Raw genomic sequence first — 12,500 nt, forward strand, 5'->3', positions numbered from 1 at the left:
GCGGTAAGAAAGGGGGGGAAAGGGAGGGAAGGCAGTAAGAAAGGGGGGGGAAAGGGAGGGAAGGCAGTAAGAAAGGGAGGGAAGGCGGTAAGAAAGGGAGGGAAGGCGGTAAAAAAGGGAGGGAAGGAGGGAGGGGAAAGAAGGCGGTAAGAAAGGGAAGGAGAGAGAGATAGAAAGAGAAGGAGGGAGAGGAGAAGAAGGCGGTAAGAGAGGGAAGGAGGGAGAGAGGAAGAGAAAGAGGGAGAAGAGAAGGGGGAAAGGGAAAAAGGGAGGAAAAGGGGGGAAGGGAAAGAGGGAGAGAGGAAAAAGAGAGAGAGAGAGAGAAAGGAGAGAGGGGAGAGAGAGAGGAGAGAGGGGGAGAGAGAGGGGGGAAGGGGAAGAGGGGGGAGAGAGAAAGAGAGATAGAGAGAGAAAGAGAAAAGAGAGAGAAGAGAAGAGAAAGAGAGAGAGAGAGGAGAAGAAGAGAGAGAGAGAGAGAGAGAGAGAGAGAGAGAGAGAGAGAGAGAGAGAGAGGGAGTGAGAGGAGAGAGAGAGAGATGGAGTGAGAGAGAGAGAGAGAGAGAGAGAGAGAGAGAGAGAGAGAGAGAGAGAGAGAGAGAGAGAGAGAGAGAGAAAGGAGAGATGAAGGATGAGAGAGAGTAATGAGAGGGATGACCGAACAGAAACGTGTATACAATAATATTTTTCTATTAATAGACATATACGCCCAGACATGCCTGGGCATCTTTTCCCTTCCTACCCATTCTCCGCCCATGAATTGCCTCATCCTCTCATCTTATGTTATTTCCTTTAAACGTTTTCCTCATTGATTATGAGGATTGCTACGTCGACCTACTTTCCCATTTCCTTTTCTCTTTATTCTCTCTCTCCTTTCGTCCTCCACCGACCCTTTGTCCTGACGTTCCTCTCATGCGCATCTAGTTATTCTTTTCGCTTGTTTCTGCTTTCTTTTTCTTCTTCTTATTCTTATTCTTTTTGGCTAACCTAGTTTGTTTATTCGACATGCATTTTTTTTTCTCTCTCTCTCTTTTCTTTCTGTTGCCCTTTCTGTTTATTTTTCTCTCTTTTTTTTCTATCAATATGTCGTTCGTCATAACGTACCTGGTATATATATATATATATATATATATATATATATATATATATATATATATATATATATATATATATATTTTTTTTTATCTCATTTGTATATTTTTTCTTTCTTTCTTTCTTTCTGTCTTTCTTCCCTGTTCTTCGTTTTCGAATGTTCTTGCGCTGCTTAGTAACAAGGTCACGAATGGGTTCACTCGCGGGTCATCTACGCCCCTAAGGGTCAAGCGATTCCCTGGGTGAAATTACTTGTTTATGAGAAGCGCTGTTGACAAGGGTTTGCGTCACAGTGTTAATGCTGTCCAGAAAGAGGGAGAGAGAGAGAGAGAGAGGGAGAGGGAGAGGGAGAGGGAGAGGAAAAGAGGAGAGAGAGAGAGAGAGAGGAGAGGAGAGAAGAGGAGAGAGAGGAGAGAGAGAAGAGAGAGAGAGAGAGAGAGGAGAGAGAAGAGAGGATGAGAGAGGAGAGAGAGAGGAGGAGAAAGAGAGAGAGGGAGAAGGGAAGGAGAGAGAGAGGGAGAAGGGAAGGAGAGAGAGAGGGAGAAGGAGAGAAGGGGAGAAGGAGAGAGAGAGGGAGAGAGAGACAGAAGACAGAGGACAGAGAGACAAGGAGAGACAGAGACAGAGACAGAGACAGAGAAAGGGAGACAGGGGGACAGAGGACAAAAGAGGACAGAGACAGAGACAGAGACAGAGACAGGGGAAGAGAGACAGGGGACAGAGACAGAGACAGAGACAGAGAGAGAGAGAGGGACAGAGAGAAGCTTTTTTTTTTTTTTAAACTGTCAGCTAGGCCTTCAGGAAAATACTTTCATTCCACCAGACAACTTTTTTTCCTCTAGTCTATAGTTAGTGATATCACACAAAGATAATGTACATTAATATTACTACTGGAATTCGGGCATCACAGTACCGCAAGGGTTAGGTACGTGGATAACATCCAATATCTATTATACGTCTTTCCTATTAATGCCTTCACCTAGTAAGACCAACGGGGTCATGGTCCTGGCTAAAAGTGGTTCTTTGAAGAGGTTGAGAATTATGCTTACGGACTAAAGGTTCAGACGGCTACTGAATGGAATGAGAAGAAGGAACATAAGATATTATTGACTGATGAGTTGCAGTGCAGTTGCTTGCTTGGACATGCTAGGACACGGGCAAGTAACGGGGAGATTTACAAGAACCTTTGTGTGCGTGTGTTTGTGTGTATGTGTGTGTGATTTGTCATAATGTTTGTGTATGCGTTTACATTTGTTTTTGTGTTTGTGTGTATAGGCACTTGCGTACATGCATTTGTGTGGCAGTAATAATTTACATATATATTTATGCCAAGGCACTTCCATACTTTCTAATTAATACCCAGTCTTGCATCAGTTGTGTTTATGCATCTCTAGACCTCTATTATCCTGAAGGTCCGCTTTGCACTTTCAACATCATGTTGGTGTTTATGTTTATAGCTCGGGACTCACTCATACCCAATCTCTTACGCTCGGGACCAATTACCTAACCCTTTAAAACCAGGACCACGCCTCCGCCAGTGTTATTTGCGGGAAGCTGTGACTGCGAATGGAAGTTCAGTCGCACCAGCTTGTGACAGGAGGAGCTGGGATGCAAGCCAGCATCATGTGACGCGGCCTCAGTGTCTCTCGCAACGCCTCTCTTCCTCACGGGTTCATTAATACGGTTGGCTCATTAATGTTGAATCTTTTTTTCTGTTTACGAATACATCGAGTTCTGTTTTTTTTCTATCTTTGGTTGTTTTCTCTGTTATCCATTCGTGGCGGTTCCCTTCGCTGTGTGTTGGGTTTTACCGTCAGAGCACATTAGATAGTGAATTGTGTATTCGTAATGTTCACAGAGTGACGAAAGCGTAGAAATGACGAAATTCGCTTTATTTCGGAAAATTCCAACGAAGAGGAAATGCAGTACGCCTGTTTACGAAACCGTTCTCTACTTTCGTACTTTCCTTGGTTTGTTTAAATGCTGAACAAGTAGCCACGTTACACTTCAACAGGTGTTAGATAAAGCAGTATCAGAAATATTGAATATGAATTGAAAAATACACTGGAAGATTTTTTTTTTCTCTCAGACATTGAAAAATAAAAAAAAATGTTGCGTAAGAATGGGCGACTCAGGAATTCTATGTTGGGTTAGGTTCAACTGCCGAAGATCCCTGGGAGAGAATCCTATTTGAGGATCAGATTCGCCAGGACGAATGCGCCGGGCAGAGGCAGCTCGCGGAGGCTTAGTGTCAGGGGGAGAGTTCGTGACCGGTGGAGCTGCTTGTGGCTGGGCTTGCTGTGGTCCCGATACCCTCGCCGCCCCCTCTCTCCCCTCCCTCGCCGCCCCCTCTCTCTCCCCTCCCTCGCCGCCCCCTCTCTCTCTCCACCCTCGCTGCCCCCTCTCTCCTCTCCCTCGCTGCCCCCTCTCTTCCCTCTCTCCTTTTCTCCTCTCCCTCGTTGGCTCCTCCTCGCCTCTCCCCTCTCCCTCGCTGCCCACTCTCGCTCTTCTCTTCCCTTCCTCGCTGCCCCCTCTCTATCTTCTCTTCCCTTCCTCACTGCCCCTTCTATTTCCCTTTCTCCCCTCCCTCGCTACCCCCTCCTCCCCTCTCTCTCTCTCCCTCGCTGCTCCTTCCTTCCCAACCATTCTGTCCCCTCTCACCTCCCCTTTTCCCTTCACAATCCGTCCTCTTCTCTTTCCCCTCCCTCAAAACTCCCTCATTTCCCCTCCTCCCTCTCTTCTCTCCTTCCCTCACAGTTCCCTCCTTCCTCTTCCCTCCATTTCCCTCCCTTCTAAGCCCTGTCCTTACTTCCTTTACGTTTTCCGTTCCTGCTCTTCCCTCCTTCGCACCCTTTCCCCTCTCCGCCCCCTCTCCCCTAATCTGTGCGTTATCCCCCCCCCCTTTCCTCTCCCTCCTCCCTACCTCACGCCTTCCTGTCTCACTTCTCCCCCCCCCCCCCAACCCTTTTCTCTTCCTCTCCCTGCTTCTGTTGATTTCTCCACCTCCCCCCCTGCCCCCAACCCCCTGCCCGGCCTTCTGCCGCCTCTCCCCCGATCTTGTTTTCAAGGTCGCGTTACCCCACTTTGCAAGTCTTTGGGTGGTTTGGGAATGAAATTTCTCTCTCTCTCTCTCTCTCTCTCTCTCTCTCTCTCTCTCTCTCTCTCTCTCTCTCTCTCTCTCTCTCTCTCTCTCTCTCTCTCTCTCTCTCCTTTCCTGTTCCGTAGCGTTAAATCTAGAAAATAGACGGAGCTTACATTTAGTGATATTCGATAATCGATAAATAATGGTAGAAGCAAAAGGCGAGGAAAGGCCAGCGAAGTGTTCTGGCATCGCTAGCAGAAACATGAGTGAATATGAGGATGATCGTCATGAATGTGATGGTGATGATGATGGTGAATGTGATTATGATGAATGTGATGATTATGATGAATGTGATGGTGATTATGATGAATGTGATGATTATGATGATGCTAATATTTATGACGACGGTTGTGAGATGATTGTGATGATGATTATTAATATGATGGTGATTATGATAACGATGATGATTATGATAGTTATGATAATAAGGACAATGATGGTGATAACGATTAAGGAGGAGGATGTTAACAACAATTACCAAAGTAATAGTGCTATTTTGTAATGATATATTTTATATGGTAATTATTATAGCTGTGAGATTGATGATAGCAACTAGGGTATATGTGGTGATGATATATTATGATAATGACAGTTATGAAGTTGATTCTGTTCATAATATGCATGGCAAAAATAACAATGATATATTATAGTAAGAATATGCATAAGTATATGATTGTAATAAGAACAATGATAAAAATAACGCAGGTAATATCAATAACTGTTTAATTTTGTAATTCCTAATAGAAAACAGACATAAAGTTAGGCAATGAAAATGTCCACTTTAGTTGACTTTTCACCAGCTATGATATTTTTAATTAAATATTTTTTTTCTAAGCGAGCACAGATATGACACCGGATCGCTAAAGAATGACTGAAGAGGCCATATTTATCTCGCCAGAAATAAGCAAAGAAATTCCTCTATGACAAGATGTGTCAAGTGAAGGTCGTAAACAGAAGAAAAATAGGAGGAGGAGAAGCAAAACAAAAAAAAGAAAAAAAAAAAAAAACATGGCCTAAATTTTTAAAACTTTGGCATACCATACCCTATGCTGTTGGTATGTGGTATGTGCGCTGTGTTGCTGTTGCTACGTTGTTATGTGGTGTGGGGTGGAGTTGGGGAGGGGAGGGGGAGTAAGGATTATGGCTTTGCGGTGAAGAAAAACCGCAATGGAGGATTTTTCTAGTGAAGTTGTGAGGAAAGATTTTCTGATCGGAGAGTCTGAACGCTGCAACGTAATTGTGACGTAATGCAGTTGTGGCGTTAGCCTTGATCCTGACTTGACACCATTAAATTTTGGGCGTGGCTCCCCTGACTGCGTGATATATTAATGTAAATTAGTCACGTGTTAGTAATCGCCGAGCGGGCAATAGTTATATGCTCGTAGTCCCCGCCACCTGTTTGGGAGGAATTCGGCGGGAAACTTGCTGTCGTGGGGGGGGGGGGGGGATTGGGGCCGGTGAGGGCTGACTAACAAGGAATTGAATTGTTGTTTATGAGTTTTTGTTTGTTTTGTGTGTTTTCTGCATGTCGGTTGTTTATCTTTGTTGTTGTTGTTGTTTTTTTATTTAGGTTCGTATGGCCTTTTGTTTTATTATTTTTCATCTGTAACTATGTATTTGCTTTTCTCTCCTTTCGTTCTTTCACAGTTCATCGTCCCCTCCTTTTCCCACTTTTTTTCTTTCCCATTTCTATTTTTTTATGTCTTTCAACACCATTTCTCTTCTACCTTTCATCTCTCCCTCCTCCACCTTTCTCTTTCTCTGTCTCCCCCCCCCCCCCCCTCTCTCTCTCTCACTCACTCACTCACTCCCTGCCTCTCTGACTCTCTCTCTTTCTTTCTCTCTCTCCCTCTCTCTCCCTTTCTTCCTGCCTCCCTCTCTCCCTCTCCCCCACCTTTTCCTCCCTCCCTCTCTCCCCCACCTTTTAATCTGTTCCTCTCGCCCCCACCTTTTCCTCTCTCTCTCTCTCTCTCTCTCTCTCTCTCTCTCTCTCTCTCTCTCTCTCTCTCTCTCTCTCTCTCTTGCTCTCTCTCTTCTCTCGTCCCCACCTTTTCCTCTCTCTCCCACCTTTTCCTCTCTCTCCCACCTTTTCCTCTCTCCCTCTGGTCTCCCACGCGCGGCCGCCCTCGTCTCTGCGGCCATGGCGGTGGGGCTCGGAGGCTCGCCTTGCGCTAGAAACTCGTATCCTATCGACCGCGTTGTCAGGTTCTCTCATTTGTTCCTCCGGCTGTTATAATATGCACACACACATACGCACTCTGCGCATACACTCAAGCAGGCTGACTTATTCTAGCTGAGGACACTGTGGGTATGCGAGGGACACAGACGCAGACTGTGCATGTATACCGGCAGGCTAACTAACGTATGTAAGTGTGGACTTGGGTCTGTACACATATGCACGTGCACACGCTCAAATGCATGCAAGCAGATGCAAGCACATACGACAAGGGGTGAGCTGGAAAGGGGGTGGATAGATAGAGATGGAGAAAAAGGAGGAGAGACAGGAAGAGGAAGATGAAAAAAAGACGAGGAGGAAGAGAAGAGAGTAAGTAGATTGGGAGAAGGAATTGAGGAAAGAAGAGGTGGGAGGGGGAGAGAAGAAAGGAGGGGGAGGGGAGGGAGGGAAGAAAGGGAAGAAGGAAGGGAGGAAAGAAGGAAAGGAAGGGAGGAAGTAGGGAAGACGAAAAGAACAAAAACAAATATGAAGTAAGGAAGGAGGAGGGAACAAGACGAGAGGGGTCGAAAAAAAAGGGGGGGGGGAGAGGAGGCCAAAACTGCTCGCGTGGAGTCGCGACACTTAACACCTGCAGGAGAAGTTGACTCGCTCGCCCTCAAGGAGCCGTGTGTTCAAGGAGCGCAGGAGGAGCGACCGTCTTGAGTCGGGAATTGCCGTGGGTGCAGGATCTTGCACTCGGGAGGAGCAAGTGCTGGCAGGGTGGAATGGTATACATACGCTCATACCCATGCACGCACACGCACACATACACACGCACACGCTGCATGGGAATCAATAAACCAATTATTATTATGCACACGCACGCGCACACACACACGCATACGCAACGTGCACACACACGCATACGCACACGCACACGCACACGCACACACACACACACACACACACACACACACACACACACACCACACTCACACACACTCATACCACACACACCTCACTCACTCCACTCACTCACCACTCACTCACTCACTCACTCACTCCCTCACCCACTCACTCACTCACCCACTCACTCACCCACTCACTCACTTACCACTCACTCACCCACTCACTCACCCACTCACTCACCCACTCACTCACCCACTCACTCACCCACTGGGAAGGTAGCACGAAGAACCTTAAGCAACACTGCAGCATTTTACTCTTACTTTTATGGCGGCCGAGTTGCTACTTCAGCCTGCAATGTTCATAGTTGCAGTTTATGCTGCGTTTGTGGGGCAGGTAACCTCGGGGTACTCTGGATGGGGAAGAGATAAAATGTCACACACGCACGCACACACATAAACATACACATATATATGTATATACATATATATGTTTATATGTATAAATATGCATGTAAATAAATAAATATATATCTTATATATATATTATATATATATATTATATACATACATATATATCTATCTATATCTATCTATATCTATCTATCTATATATCTATATATCTATATATCTATATATATATATATATATATATATATATATATATATATATATATATATAAACATTGTGCGCACAAGAACCAAAAGATAGATCACGAAAGACAAAGAGTTCCTGAAGCGCATCAGGATCAGGAAGATGAAGAAGAAGAAGGAAGACTTTCTTTATAATTCGGGATGTCTGGAACAAAGGCACCTGCGTGACTTGCGACGTCCAGGCAGGCTCCGAAAGGGAATGAACCGCGAGTCGAGACAGGCGAGTGGCGTGGGAGAAGCACGGCGCCGGGTTCGTGGTCCGTGTTCGTCAATTTGGCTGCATTTTTTTTTTTTTTTTTTTTTTTTTTTTGAGGGGGGTGCAGTGGATATGTTTAGTTTTGATATGATGATGGGTAGGTGTTTAGTGTTTTTTTTTTCAGTTCATGAGTTCTGTTTTTTTTTTTTTTTTTTTTTTTTTTTTTTTCATGAGTTCTGTCTCTCTTTTGTGTGTTTTTCATCGCCCTATATCTGTCTGTATGTATTACGAGTATTTTTTTTTTTTTTTCGTTTCTTTCCTATCATCTGCGTCATATTACTATTATTCTACCCCCTGTATTTCTTCTTAGAGATTTCATCTGCTAGTCTCCCCTCGCCGTTCTTTGGCTCATAATATATCATCATCAACTATATCTGCCGTTGTTGTTTTGGTGTCCTACCCTTCGTCTTAATACTTGATGGAGATTGGCAGGGTATGAAATCTTAATGCCCCATCGCCATGTTAAGGATTTGTGTGTTGTTGGCTGTGGCCCCTCTGAAGGTACTGCGTTTGTATCTCTCGTTTGTTTTCTCTCTCTCTCTCCCCCCCTCCCTCCCCCCCCCCCCTCTCTCTCTCTCTCTCTCTCTCTCTCTCTCTCTCTCTCTCTTCTCTCTCTCTCTCTCTCTCTCTCTCTCTCTCTCTCTCTCTCTCTCTCTCTCTGTATCCCAATTGTTGGGGTTCTTGATACTTCCATCTTTATTACGAACCTTATCCGTGTAATTTTCATTGCAAGCATCATGAATGCCATTATTCTTATTAACATTATTTCCATACTGACATGGCTGTGTTATTTTGGGGGATGAGCCTTATTTATGGAAATGTTATTCCTGTTTGCGCATTCGTTCATATGACGCAATAAATGATATTACCTAGACATAATTTTAGGTCAACAGAAATCATGTATTCCCTAATTTGCCTTAGAGTAGCATACGCAACAGATTTGTACCTGAAAATATATATACATATATATTTTTTTAAATCACATTACGTCTATTATCAAGAATCGCACAGACGAAAGAATGCGATGATGATATTGATTTGAAAAGATTAACCGTCTCGAGTCTCGAAACGCGATTCAAGTTTTGACCGGTATGTTTCGCCGCGTTTTGTGTGGTCCGAATAGCAGCAGTGGGGCCGCGTATTTTCCAGGAATGTGTGGGTCATGCGCCTGTCTCTTTTCTTTTTGCCTTTTTTTCTTCGTTATTTTCCTTTTTCTGATATATTATCATCATGATATGTCATCATCATCATCATCATCATCATCATCATCATCACCATCACCATCACCATCACCATCACCATCATCATCATCATCATATCATCATCATCATCATCATCATCATCATCATCATCATCATCATCATCATCATCATCATCATCATCATCATCATCATCATCACCACCACATTGTTATTATTGTCATTCTTATGATTATTGTTATTATCATTATCGATGTACTAAACGAAAGTCAAAACATTATCAAAACAGAGACACACAACAGATATCTTTGAATTTAGTGAAACAGCATAAAGACAGCGCGAAGGAGAATTAAGCATAGGGAGTGAAGATATATTTGAGGTTATTTTCAGCCAATCTGGAAGCAACAGCAGAAGTCGCTGCAACTATGCTAACGCTGCCTAGTCAGTCTGTTGATGTGATGGTGATGGTGGTGATGATGATGATGGTGATTGTAATGGTAGCTAATCAGTCTCTTGCTATAATGGTGGTGATTACTCACTGATATGTTGATGTGATGATGATAAAGATGACGATGACTAATCTTTATTACTATATTATGATGATAATGGTGCTACTGATAATGATCTTGCTCTTGGTTATACTGATAATGATGGTACCACCAATAATGAATGTACTATTAGTTGTGATGACGGATGTTGGTACCAGTGATGAGAGTCAGCGTATTTTTTTATTAAGATGAGTATTGTGCTAATCGTAACCGCGGTGATGGAAGTAATGATGATAGTAACGATGATACGGAATGGATGTGGTATTAATTATTTAGGGATATTGAAATATATTATACCAGGAGTAACTGTAAAGGCATTACTTGGATTTATCGACAAGTCTCGAGGTAAGCAAGAGTAAAATGAATTCCTGAGTTGTATCAAGTTACAGTAACGTGACATGGGAAGTCGAACGTAAATTCAAAGTTTTTTTTTTCAGGATAATGCACAGTGTGTGTGTGTGTGTGTGTGTGTGTGTGTGTGTGTGTGTATGTGTGTATGTGTGTGTGTGTTTTCGAGTTAATACGCGTGGTATTTTTTGTACGCTACATCTGGTCAGTATTTAGTAAATAAAAAAAAAATACCATCTAAATTAATTTTTCGAATCGCAACGCCCATAGTTAGTTTGTCAGAATCTTTGTAGTTAAGTCAATGTAGTTATCGCCATACTGCCGGGAGGTTTTGGGAATAAAGCTTCCCGTAAAAAAGAAAAGCACAAAATCGTAACTAACACCGGAAGACACTGATCAAAAGCGAAGCAACACTTTTCTTTTTCAAGTTAAAAGAGTAGATACGATCTCAGCTTTGTGTCGAGAGATGCAAAGAGGTTACTCGAAAGAAAAAAAAAAAGCTTTCTTACTTAGGGGTGACAGTGGAAATGGTTCGAGTGATTGAGAGAGGGAGAGATAGGGACGAGGAGGAAGATGGAGAGGAAGAATATATATAATGAAGAGATTTTTTTAATGCCGGTTTTGGGGCCTGCGGAGTTATGAAGGCATCAAAGGGAGATTGAGTATAAATTTATGAAGAAGGAGGGACTTATTATTAATATAAGAACCTGCATTGCGTCAACAACTTGGCCTTGTAGAGAAATATATTCGATGATGAGGGGAGAGTAAAAAACGCGACAGAGTATAATATACAGTCTTTGGTACTTTCTGTGTATTCTTTGTCGATGGAACGACGTCACTGGAATTAACGTTTTAAAGTGTAAATTAATCCGGAGTAAGTAAATAGTTCACGCTTGTAAAGAGGGAGTAAAAAAAAAAAAAAAAAATTGTATCGACTATCAGCCTTTTGAACATGGATTGCTCTAAGTCGGGAAGTTAATGACAGTCTCGTGGGGGGGGGGGGGGGAGTCTTAATAATCATGCTCTTTAAAACGGCCCACTCACGTTTCCTACTCGGTCTATCCTGCAATTTTCCACAGAGGGAAAATGTGCGTCTCTCTCTCTCTCTCTCTCTCTCTCTCTCTCTCTCTCTCTCTCTCTCTCTCTCTCTCTCTCTCTCTCTCTCTCTCTCTCTCTCTCTCTCTCTCTCTCTCTCTCTCTCTCTCTCTCTCTCTCTCTCTCTCTCTCTCTCTCTCATCTCTCTCCTCTCTCTCTCTCTCTTCTTCTCTCTCTCTCTCCTCTCTCTCTCTCTCTCTCTCTCATTTTATTACTTCTGAACTTATATTTTATATTTTGGCCTAGGTTGTTGTCAATCAGGAGTTACAAGATGAAAGAACAGGTTTTAGTTTACATCGACTGCCTACAATATTCTCAGCCGAGGCTTCATGTGTTATCCTTACAGTCTATATGGAGATTGATAATAAACTAATCTTATGATAAAGGTTGACTCAAAACGCGTAGAAGATGTAAACCGTTGCAAGTGAATGATTCAGCACATTCATACATACCCAGTCTGGAAGCAGCGCAGTTGCCGGCCGTTTCTTCTGATTATTGATTGTCATGCAACGGATAACGGAAATCTTTGTTTAACTAGGAAATCTCTTTGTATATAAAACTATTTTGTTTGTGTACTATCAATGAAGCAGGCACATACGAACGCACGCACGGACAGCCCTATCAATATATTAAATTATCTGTTTAATACCCAAGAAGTACCTTATCAATATTTAACTTTCTCTCATGGCCACACTGGGCATGATGATCGATAAGCTGCGATATTTTACTTCGCTATCCTATTATGCATAGGAAAGTGTGTGTGTGTGTGTGTGTGTGTGTGTGTGTGTGTGTGTGTGTGTGTGTGTGTGTGTGTGTGTGTGTGTGTGTGTGTGTGTGTGTGTGTGTGTGTGTGTGTGTGTGTGTGTGTGTGGAGACATCCATATACATATGTTACACACCTAAAACATGCAGTACTTGTGTGTGTGTGTGTGTGGCATTTCCTTTTCTATTTTTAGCTCCTCGTAACCTTTACGTTAGGCCGAAAACTAACGAAACGACAGATGGTCACACAGATCTAACCTAGTGAAAAAGACAACCTTAACCGGCCTTTTGACGAGAATGCGAGCCATTTTGACTCTCGGAGAATGACGAAATCGGTCCCCAAATAC

At 43.3% G+C, this 12,500-nt stretch overlaps 1 protein-coding gene across 8 annotated transcripts in view; it reads left to right on the forward strand.

Moving 5' to 3' along the window:
- Positions 1-12,500, forward strand: part of LOC119578716 (5'-AMP-activated protein kinase subunit gamma-2-like) — a 214,802-nt gene that overhangs the window by 75,418 nt on the left and 126,884 nt on the right. The window lies entirely within an intron of this gene.

Source organism: Penaeus monodon, chromosome 11 (assembly GCF_015228065.2).
Source record: "Penaeus monodon isolate SGIC_2016 chromosome 11, NSTDA_Pmon_1, whole genome shotgun sequence".
NCBI lineage: Eukaryota > Metazoa > Arthropoda > Malacostraca > Decapoda > Penaeidae > Penaeus > Penaeus monodon.